At 39.4% G+C, this 12,184-nt stretch overlaps 1 protein-coding gene across 1 annotated transcript in view; it reads left to right on the plus strand.

Annotated features, from left to right (window-relative positions):
• Nucleotides 1–12,184, plus strand: part of Samd5 (sterile alpha motif domain containing 5) — a 47,262-nt gene that overhangs the window by 11,036 nt on the left and 24,042 nt on the right. The gene's annotated exons all lie outside the window — the stretch shown is intronic.

The following is a 12,184-nucleotide window of genomic DNA, read 5'->3' on the forward strand; positions in this document are numbered from 1 at the left end:
AAGAGAAATTTTCGATGGTCTGTATTAGATTTTCTAATATCACACCATATTTAAAAGCCATTTATGTGTTGGAACATCTGTTTTCTGCAGATGTTCATGCTGGTGTTATGCCATGTGTGGATAAAGGAAGACTATTCCTGTGTCATCAGGTCTCATTTGAAATATGGTTTGCCTCCACTTTATTAAGACATAATTGACACATGTAAAAACTGCATAGGTTTATACTGCAGAGTGTGATGTTTTGATATATGTAGTCATTGCGAAATGATTCAATCAGGATAATTAGCTTATCTATCACCTCACATATTTATCATATTTTCATGGGGGCAAACATTTAACATCTAACCTTGGCAATAGTCAAGTATACAATGCATCACTATTGATTATAATCATGGCTGGAAAACGGATCCTTAGATTTATTCAACCTGTCTAATTGAAACTTTATACTCTTTAACCAATATTATGCCCTACTTGAATAATGATTTTAATGCTAAGACATTTTCTGTCTTGGGTTAATCAGAATTAATTTGAGCATTCCCTTACTGAATTAAATCCTTACCCATATTTTTACTGGTCATTATAGTTTTAATTATTTAAAAATGTCATTTCTGAGAAATGGCATTATATTTATATTATATTTCTTTGATTTACCAGTTCATATAATTTCATCTTTTTGTGTATTTATTTGTATTTGGGTGGTACTAGGGGTTGAACTCTGAGCCTCATGCATGCTAAGCTTGTCTACTTAGTTGTTAGTCTACCATTTGAGCTATGTCTCCAGCATAGCTTTTTGCTGGTTACTTGGAAATAGTCTCATGGGCTTTTTCTTCCTAGGCTACCTTAAAACGTAAATCCTTCAGATTTCAGCCTCTTTGAGTAGCTAAGATTAAAGGAAGTGAGCTTGTGGCTTGTTTGTATTTTTGTTTGAAATACATATTATTATCATTCATGCTATTGTCTTACTTTAACCCCTACTGCTCTTACACAGTTTCCAGTTGCTTTGCACGAGTTCCTTAGGTGTTTGGGGACAATAGCTTTTTTTGAAAAGTAGAATTTCTAAAGATGTTCTCCTCCTAAAACATTAGAATTGTCTGTGTTGCCTATTGGCTCACACTTGCAATCGTAGCTTCTCAGGAGGCTGAGATCTGAGGATCATAGTTCCAAGCCGTCCCAGGCAGGATAGTTCATGAGACTCTTATCTCCAATTATTCCCCAGAAAGCCAGGAATGGAGCTGTGGCTCAAGTGGTGGAGCACCATCTGTTAGTGGAAAAAACTAAGGTACAGTGCCCAGATCTTAAGTCCCTACTACACACACACACACACACACACACACACGCATGCACGCATGCACGCACGCACGCACACAGAATTTTATGGTAACTTTGGAGGCCTGCAAATTTAAAAGTTTTGTGTGTTATTTTTATCCGTAATGTTCAAATGATTTCTTCCAAGATGGAGGAATGTAGAGGCTAGAGACACAGATAGAACTCAGCATATTTTTTCCCATTTTTTTTTGGACAAGTGATTTCTATCTCAAATCACCTAATTTAAAAAAATGGGTATCACATGAACTACTACTTAAGACTATGGTGATGAATCAACAAAGCATCTCATGGGAAGGTCTTAGTAAAATACTAGATGTCTGCTCACCATTCAGCACATCTGGCTAATGTTTACGGTATTTTACACAGCTTAACGATTACACAGCTGTCTTCAATACGAAGCCCTACCTTGAATTATTTATTCATTTCCATGCTATTTTATTAAGGCATAGAACAACAGCTTCTTTGCGTGTTAAAAATAACAATATTTCGGGCTGGGGATATAGCCTAGTGGCAAGAGTGCCTGCCTCGGATACACAAGGCCCTAGGTTCGATTCCCCAGCACCACATATACAGAAAACGGCCAGAAGCGGCGCTGTGGCTCAAGTGGCAGAGTGCTAGCCTTGAGCGGGAAGAAGCCAGGGACAGTGCTCAGGCCCTGAGTCCAAGGCCCAGGACTGGCCAAAAAAAAACAATATTTGGCTAAATTTGTTCTTTGTCTTTTAGATTTTCCTTTTAATGAGGGAAGAAAAATTGTTGTCTGTTTTTGTGACTTTTTTTATCCTTCTAAGTCCTTATTCAAGTCCATTATTCATTAAGTCCATTATTATATATTAGTATATATTTCTATTCACCCCCTTTTTTGACTTGTTTCTTTTTTTACTTTTAATTCTCTTAATATGTCTGAAATGTATTGTGATATAAAATATAATATAAAACTCCAGGGTTACTCATAATTACATACCTAATCATTTTGTCTCCTATTTTACAGAAACTATAGCTCTTGTTTCTTAGTTCTGGTGTTACTGAGTTGGCTAGAATTTGTGGAACAGTGTTAAATAATAATTACAATTAGGCATTATTTTCTTGTTTCAAATTTCAGTGGCAATTCTGCAGTGTCTGCTGTTATTCTCTTACTGGCTTTCAAGTCAGGTTTGTCCTCATGGTGTTAAAGTAACATCCTGCTGAACACTGGTGGCTTATATCTGTAATCCTAGCTACTCAGGAAGCTGAGATTTGAGGGTCATGGTTCAAAGCCAGCCTGGGTCAAAAAATCTGCATGACTCTTCAAGTTAACCAGCAAAATGATCAACTGGTCATGTGGCTCCAGTGTGAGAGCTTTAGCCAGAGTGCAAGCCCCTGGGTAACACACACACACACACACACACACACACACACACACACACACACCCTTCCTCTTCTAATTCTATAAGGATTTGTGTTGGAGTTCTGACAAGTATATTGTTTTATTTTCCAGTACTGGATGTTGGCTCAAGATCTTGAGCTTTCCTTCAGCTTTTTAGCTCATAGCTGGTACTCCACCACTCGAATCACACCTCTAGTCTTAAGTATGTTTTTAATAACAATTATCTTTTTTTTTCTTACTAGGCTGTACAGTACGGAGATGCATGACCCTAGTTGATTTCCTACTGTCAAATTATTCTTAGGTAGCTTTGACGAAGTGAAATATCACGTGATGAGATGAGGAGTGTATGATAATCTCATTCCCAGATTCTTATTACATTCTTTACATTGTGCCTGTTCTTTCACAAATAGTTTGACACACACCTTCAGGTATGTAACCAGGTCAACAAGTATTGTCAATTGAATTCCTGCCAATAATGTTTGGGGAGTTTGGATGTCTGTCCAGGTGAGTTATAAGTAATAATTCAAGAGGTTTTTTTTTTCTCTTGATATTTTTCCTTTACTTTTTGATACTGGGATTTGTATGCATGGTTGTGTGCTTGTTAGGCAAGTGCTCTACCACATGAGCCAAGTCTCAGTCCAGTAATTGAGTATTCTTGGCTTATGTAGATACTTTGTTTTTGGATCAAAGGGCAGTGACTTTGGGGGTAGTTTGGAGGTTACTACAATCACTGTTTAACTGTTTTCACAGGCAAGAAGGGCTTTTTATTCCCCCCCTGCAATGTAGTTCAGGAAATTCCTCCAAGATTTTAGATATGTATTCTTCTCCTTTCTTCTTATTTATTATTCCACCCACTCCTGCACTTTCCTGCTTCCCTCCAGCAGTTTGCCTCTCTCCTATACCCAGTCCATTTCCAGACTTCAGAGTGGAGGATTCAGACAGAACTGGCTTGGCAGATACCATGTCAAATTGAAAGCCCTTACAGGAGAAATTGAAGTGGCATTTATTATAATTTGAATCTTGGGCTTTGCATAGCAATAGCTGCTCAGTGTGTAACAAGAGATAAAAATGGGCAAACTCTATAAGAAATATTAATTTAACAAACCTTGATTTACATTTAAACATTCATCGAAAGGTCAACTAGATGGATTGCAAAAGTCATTGAAGCAAGGATTAAAAATGAGATCTAGGAATATAGTACGTTTCTGGAGAAGATTCGTAAATCAGGTACTGGAGTCAGCTGAGTTTGCAGAAATAGATACCCCTCACCCGTTCCCAGGCTAGCCATCAATCATGCAATAAAGATAGAGCCACTTTCAAGGAACCATGTATCAAGGCAGAATGCAACACCACTGTATTATGAAGTGCTCCTCTGGGAAGCTCTTGATTGACAAAAATAGTACTGCTTTAAGTAGTAGCAATATTTTCATGGCCCAAAAGTAATAAAACTATAGATGAGCTTTATGAAGGGAAAATATTTTACATTTAAAAAAAAACCCAGCAATATTTAGGATTTAACTTCTGACAGGAACCGGGGGGGATGTAAAACATTGGTATCTAATGTGAATGGAAAAACTGATAATTTGATAAGTTGTTAATGACATCCAGTCACCATCATTTATAGGTATCTGAAGAATGGCATCTATTGCCATATATGAGATCATGAGAACTCACTGCCCTTCTAGCTTGCTTAGGCTTGTATACCAGGAAAACAATTCAGGCGAGGCCTCTTGCTTGCTTTATTCTAAGGGCAGAGCCAGAGGGTATGCAAAATAATTTACTCTGGAGACTGACTTCATTACCCAGAGGCGCTGGAGAGTTAGATTGGTGTGGTTCACTTTGTTTCATTGCCTTGCCCTGTCATTTCAGATTCAAAGTTTTCGCTGCCACTTTGTGGCATAGCAATTTGGGCCAGTGTATTTATCTCTACTAAGATGAGCTGTGTGTAGTTAGTCTGCCTTGGAAAAGGTGGCAAATTGAATCTTCCAATCTGATCACTTCTGGAAAGCACACTTGATGACGTGGGGAGCCATGTGCTCTCTGACCAGAGGTAGGAGCTTGCCCTTCACCCAGTGACACAGCTGCTTCTAGATGCATGCGCTCAATGATATTCAAAGTGATTGGTGAAGGAAGGGCTGGGGGCAGGGGAAAGCTGGCATCTTGCAAAAGCCAGAACTTCACAGTGAAGGGAAGCTGTGTGCTGAAGAGCTTTGCGCTGTGCTTTGATTTCATTAATTGTGATAATGAGGCGCAGTCTTCATTTGACCATATGTTAATTAGTTTGGATATATTTGGTCCTCCTCGTCACATCTGGAGGGGCTGTCTGAGTCTCTGCTTGAGTTGCCTCCCTTACTTTCCTCGTGGCTTTTTCTGTTTCCCCCCCCCCTTTGGCAATATTTATTCTTTTCATAATTGCAAATGTCAGAGAGAGATACCAACTTGTATCACAATTCTGTGAGCTAAACAACCTCTAAAATACAACTTCATCACCAACACATATACATGCATACTATGAACAAACATACAACATACATGTGGACAAGATTATGCCTGTAAAAAGTATATCCAAATAGAATTGAGAAAGATGAAATACAGTTTTCCATTTGCTTTTTTGTGTATGTGCCATCCTGGGGCTTGAACTCAGGGCCTGAATGCTGTCCCTGAGCTATTTTTTTTCAAGGTGAGTGCGCTACCATTTGAACCACTGTTCTACTTTCAGATTTTTTTTTGTTTGCTTGTTTTAGTTAATTGGAGATAAGAGTTTCACAGATTTTCTTCTCTGGGCTGTCTTTGAACTGGGATCCTCAGATCTCAGCCTCCCAGGTAGATAGGATTACAGACGTGAACCACTGGCTCTTGGCCCTAAATTCACTTTTAAAGTTAACCTGTATAAGTGAGACAACAGTTTTAAATAGGCCAAATCTTTCATAGCAGGAGTCTATTTGTACTTCCTATTATTTGGGGAAAAGCATGCTTTATTATATTGTTTCATTCAAGTCTCATGACCAACGCATTCCTTTTTCATAAGATGAAGAAAACAAATCTCGAAGAGTTTAAATAACTTACACGAAGGTCTACCATTAGCAAACTTCACTTGAAAATCAGTCATACAGACAGACACCCAAAGCCCTTAGGTCTCCTCACTGCTGTTCTGTCTAGAAACAATGCATTCAGGGATTTGAGCCTGTCTTTCTGTTGTTTAAGTAGGTGTGGCATAGGGAATCGATAGGTTCCAGAAGGTTTTTTTAAAAAAAATATTTCTTTAAAAAGTTAACAGGATACTCAGTTTAAATTCCGAAGATGCTAGGGTGGAACGTACCTACATTTTGTACTTGACAAAAGGAGTTCCTTCATTTCCTCAATGTGTGCAATAGAATACAAGAGAATAAAGAAAAAAGCCATATGTAAATTAAGTCCTACCAATTGGGTAGCAAAAGTTCCTATGAAACTCGAGCATCTGTTTTGTTCTCTGTTTTATTATGGAATGCAGGCGTTATTAACTTCGTTAACTAGGGGGTGCATGCTACAGTGTTACATACAGTGCAAAGTAATATGAATGCAGCTCGAATTTTACTCTATGGAAGTCTTTACTGAGCCTGTCCTTGGCTGGTTTAGATTATGATACATGCTTAAGGCCCAAGGCTTCCCTTCTCTTCTTTTCAGAAAAGTAGAATAATATGGAACCAACAGCCACTTAATCAAATGCTTGTTTTCCTACTCTGACAAACTCTATATGTCAGTTGATTTACTTTTATAATCTTTGGTGTAGTTTTTGAGTATCTAGAATAGCTTATTTGGCATCGAGGTGCGATTTAGAAAAATAAAAAATCATTTGGTAGATAAATTAACTAGTGAGTACCCTTACACATTCCATATCTCAACAAGTACATAAAAACTAGAGCAAGACACAAATGTGATTATGGAGGAAATCATTAATGTCCTGAGCACGTATGTGTGGTTCCATTGTTCTAAGAAAAGTCTGTCAGCACAAATTACTTTTGAAGATTTTTTTTTGGTGTCTTGATTTGCTTACTTAAAAATCATTTCTAATATCCCCTTTGCATAGATTTCGAGTATTTGAATAGACTGGTTTAGCTACTAGCACTGAGAAGAAATATTTGAAATACAGTAGCAATGATGAACCTGGGAAACAGCCTCCTTTGTTGGCCTTGATTGGGAAAGAGGAATTACCTGGCACTGGAGAGCTGATTAGCACAGTACACAGTTCTAGGGAGACGCAGCCCTTTTTCCACCAGTGAAATCACATGTGCTTTAATGAGAATGAGCCTAGGCTACCTTCAAAGCATTTGAGCATGAACAAAAGATATATATTCTGGACAATGGCTCTATTGTGTTTGAAAGAAGAGCAGGGGAATTTCTAAATAACACTAGGGACATTGTAATGTCTGTTGAGTTTTGATACCTCATTTTAAACAATGCTAAACTCTGCAGTTCCAGTTCCACTGAGGGGATGAAGGATCCAGGAAGGCAGGGTTCCCATGTCAGCAAAGAGACAAAGATGAATCATGGGTAATAGTACTCATTTTCCCCTCCGACCAGAGACCTGAAGGCTAGACAGCCAAATGATATAATTTCAAGGGAAGTGGAATGCATCCTTGATTTGTCTTTGACAGAGCCCAAGAGGGAGGATTAGCAACCATCAGAGCACATTTAGAGAAAACAGCTAAAAGTTTTGTGACATTTTAAAGGCTAGCACACCAATTTGGCATTCCCCTGAATCATGGGTGGTATTCAGTTACTGGCTTTTTATCCTAGGCCTTCACAGGGTACATCTGGGAAGAACAAGGACAGAGCAAGAAGCTAGACAAGGACTCCTGGAAGGTCAAACGTGCGGGTGGGTGGTGGTACCACCAAGTGCCCCTGAGGAATCGGCATTCACTTTGCCAATGTCTAGGTCCTTCTGCCTTGGGACACAAAAGCTATGTGTAAGCAAGGGACCTTTCCTACACCCAATCTACCTAAGCATTTGGGACTGTTGCATAGAGATGAAAAAAATGCTTTCCTAGCCCTTTGCCTACACAAGGCAAGTACTATATATACCAGGGGAGGGCTGGAAAATCATTTCTGTCCAGGATTTGGGCTTACAGAATGAGTGCTCTACCATATCTGGGATGGAGCAGACAGAACCCAAAAGACGCCCCACCAACAATGAGATGGAGATAGGCAGTGACTTGTGGGAAAAAGAGGGAGAATGCCAAGAAAGTCCCATCCTTGAGGCTCTTGTGCACAGAATCTGTCACATAGAGAAGATGTAGCAGAAGACAAAGGATGAAAAAGACAAACCAATGCAACAGCAATACTTACAAAACTATATGGTGTAAATCAAGTGTACAACTCATGGGAGGGGAGGGAAAGGGGGAGGGGGAAGGCAGGGGGAAAATGAGGGAGGAGGTAACAGGTTGGATAACCGTAACCCCCTCTGTACAACACTTTGACAATAAAGAAATGAAAAAAAAAATTAAGCAAACCACTCAATCCAGCATGAGACCCGGCATGGGATAATAGTAAATCCAAAGCTGGAGAAAGAATGTGAACAAGAGGGAGGCATTCTCTGTTCCACAGGTGTGCCTGGCCTCTGGAAGCTAGGGGAGGGGGAGAGGGAGGGGGGGGGGCTCTGAGGAAAACCCTGTGGCACTTCAAGTCTCACCATGAGCACAAGTTGGCTGGACTCCACTGCAGGAGGGACTGCAGCCCTTGCTGCACCGCCGTTACTATAGCAACAACCAAACCAAAACCCAGCTCAACTTTAGATGGACTCAAACCACCTTTGTGATAGGCAGCAGAGGAAATTTGCCCATTTCTCAATGGAATATGGTTTATCTCAGGTTCAGCTGTTTTTTTTTAATGCAATGTTTTTCATTTAATAAAAAAAATCACAAGATATAAAAAGAGAAAGAGAAAAATAGGCTTGCCACGAAAAAGCAAAACAAAAAACCAGAGCTAGACCCAGACAGGGGCAGGATGTTGGAAGTAATAGATATAAATTTAAAGGTGTCTATTATTGTAAAACAAAAAACATGCTACTAATATAAAAGATTAACAGTGATTAAAAAATAGGCTACAGGGAAGTATGAGAAATCTATACTGGCTTTGAAATTTTTCTCTAAATGTAAATAAATTCTAAAATGTGACTTTAATAAAGATTATATTAAGACTTTATTTATTTGTCAGTACTGGGGCTTAGGCTTGGGTCTTGTCCTTTAGCTTTTTTGCTCAAGGCTTGTGCTTTACCACTTGAGCCATATCTTCACCTGTGACATTTTGCTGGTTAATTGGAGCTATGGCCTTTCTTGTCCTCGCTGGTTTTGAACCTCAGTCTTCAAATGTCAGCCTCTTGAGTAGGTAGGATTAAAGGTATAAGTCCCCAGCCCTCAGCTTGGAATGAATTTTAAATACATTGTTAAGGAAATACAGATCAAGCCTGAGAGCAGGGAAATGTATTTACACAGCATGCATTTAGTAAAGGTTTAGTAAGTAGAATACATAATGAAGCCTTACAACTCCTGAATGAGGAGACAATTGACACGAATGATCCTACCAGACCTCACCAATGATCTATGGGTGGTAGTTACAAGAAAAGATGCTCACCATTACTAATCATTAGAGAAATGCAAATTAATATCACAGGGAGACATGCTGTAGTTAGAATTGCTGGTCTTCAAAAGCCTGTCAAAACCAAGTATCCAGAAGAGAGAACAAGTGTGATTCTTCACTTGGTACAGGATCTAACCATTTGAAAGATAGTTTGGCAGTTTCTTCCCGTGATGGGTATAAACTTCTCACTGACCCATTATGCCTTCTCTTAGCTGTTTATCCAGAAGAGCTCAAAACATAGGTCTGTACACACATGTGGAAATATAGCAGCTTAATTCAACTTACTCACAACCAGGAAATAACCCAGATGCCCTTCTACTGCCCTGTGTAGTCCCAATTCTACCTTCCTTCAAAAATGCAAAGAGGATCATGTCTGTAAACTGAACAATACAAAGTAGCACAGCATTGATCTTTTCAGTCCATGTACCAAATAAAAGTAGTCAGACACAAAAGCTACATTCTGTTACATTTCCATTTATATGACATTCTAGAAAAGGTGAAACAATTGTGGCAGACAGATGGGCGACTACTATGGTAAGGACAGAGAGCGGCAAAATGGATTTCAAAAGCCCCTGTGGAGAAAGATTGGTGATGAACTTTTGTGTACGATGGCTGCGGTTACATGAATATGCACAATGTCAAAACCCATTGAGCTGTACTTTAAAGAAGGATAAAGAATTATGCGTGGGTTATGTCTAAATAAAAGACCCAGTCCAAAAAAGGCTCTTAAACTCTGGAAGAACATAAAGTCACTTCTCATAAAATGGATAATTAAAATGAAATTACAGGGAACTTTTGGCAAGCTCTGTCCATGACTATATGGCACTGTCTGGTGGAATTGAACATGTTACTTGCCTTCTCAGTGTCTTTGTTTCCTTATCTATGAAATGTGATAACTGTCTTCTGTCTCTTATATGAATTGTAGGAATACATTATTGAGGCTTGAGCTCAGGACGTTTGCACTCACAGGTACTCTACCATTTGAGCCATATTCCCAAACACTTTTGCTTTTGTTTTTTTGAGTATGGTGTTGCTGTTTGCCTGGGCCAACATGGACCACCTCCTCCAGTTTGTGATTTCTGTGTAGTTGGGGTCACAGCAGTCATGTATTATACACAGCCTTTTAATTTATTTTATTTTTTTAAGTTTAAAAGTTAAAGGTTTTATTTTTATATGTGTATATGTATATTTTTGTTACTGTAAAGGTGATATACGGAGGAGTTATAGTTACATAAGTCAGGTAATAAGTACATTTCTTTCTGAACAATGCCACCCTTCCCTTGTTCTCTTCCAGCGTTTTTGTTTTTAATTAATTAATTGGTTGAGTTAGGGTCTTGTGAACTTTTGTCCTGGGCTGGCCTTGAACTGATGTCTCTGCCATCTCATCTTCCCAAGTAACTAGGATTACAGATGTGAGCCACTGTACTTTGTGATTTTGTTGTTGTTTGTTTTTTTCATTTTGGTGAGCATGTATCTCAGCACTACATATAAAGGGCCTAGCAAGCATTGAAAAATGAATCTGTGGTGCTGTTGATGTTACTTTAGTTTCTACAAATACCAGGGAGCTGGTTTGCTATGTCCTTTTGTGCTATTGATACCCTAAATAAAGAAATACGGGCTGTGACTATTTTACTTCATAAAAATTGGTGCTTGGAGCTGGGAATATGGCTTAGCAGCAGAGTGCTTGTCTAGCATGCACAAAGCCCTGGGTTCGATTCCTCAGCACCACATAAGCAGAAAAAGCCAGAAGTGGTGCTGTGGCTCAAGTGGCAGAGTGCTAGCCATGAGCAAAAAGAAGCCAGGGACAGTGCTCAAGACCTGAGTCCAAGCCCCAGGACAGGCCAAAAAAAAAAAAAAACCAAGAGAAAGAAAGAAAAGGAAGGAAGGAAGAAAGAAAGAAAGAAAGAAAGAAAGAAAGAAAGAAAGAAAGAAAGCTGATGCTTGTGATAATGGGTCTCATTTCTGCATTCGTCCAAATTATTTTCTACTGAACACGCTCTCTTCACTCAACATTGTTAGGTACAAGAAGTACCTTGAAGGCTCAGACTCAATCTGTGCCCTCAAGGACTCAATGGAAGCAGAACAGTTTATAGAGTGTGCGTTTGCTGTGATGCACACATGAGGAACTGCCCACGGGGGCCAGAGACCAGACCTCAGCAGTGGTAGGGAAGATTTCCACGGAGAAGGATGGTGTGGCGGGGCTCTGGAGAGAGATGGGTAGAGGGCAAGTTCGTCATTAATTTGGTCCATGTAGAATGGGAAAACACTTTAAAGCCCACGGAACACTAATACAAGAAGGGACAAATTCTTCAGTGGTATTTTAAGTGGTCAACAGTATTTGATCTAGTCATTGATATCTGAAGTACTGGTAGTTAGAAGAATATGATTCTAATGTTTTGACTTGACATCATTGACAATGACATTGGAAAGATCAAATTTAAAACTCACTGAAGCCATCAACCTTGTGTGCAGACTTTTAAATTGAAGTGTGAACCTTGCTGGTTGGTTATTGCGTGAACCACACCAACTGGAGGCATCTGTCTGTCTGCTAGAGAGAAAGCTTTGCCAGCCTGCGTTAGGGGAGCTCTGTTCACAGCCCTTGCCTCTGAATGTGCTGGACAGATTCTGCCTGAAAGCAGAATTAGCCTTGTGATCACATCTGGGTAGACAAGCTGGGAACTCCGGAAATCTAGATGAATGGTTTTATGGTAGTCCTAAGACATCCATCTCCAAGCCAATCTTAAATTCCAAGAAGCAAGGACAGGTCCCCAATTTTCTTCTAATATACCATGGAGTGTACACAAGGCTGCCATTTGACACTTTGTAGTGTCACCTACACAACATACGCTTCATGTGGCCTTCTCCAAATGAATATGGTGG

The sequence above is a fragment of the Perognathus longimembris genome, chromosome 9 (assembly GCF_023159225.1).
Source record: "Perognathus longimembris pacificus isolate PPM17 chromosome 9, ASM2315922v1, whole genome shotgun sequence".
Lineage (NCBI taxonomy): Eukaryota > Metazoa > Chordata > Mammalia > Rodentia > Heteromyidae > Perognathus > Perognathus longimembris.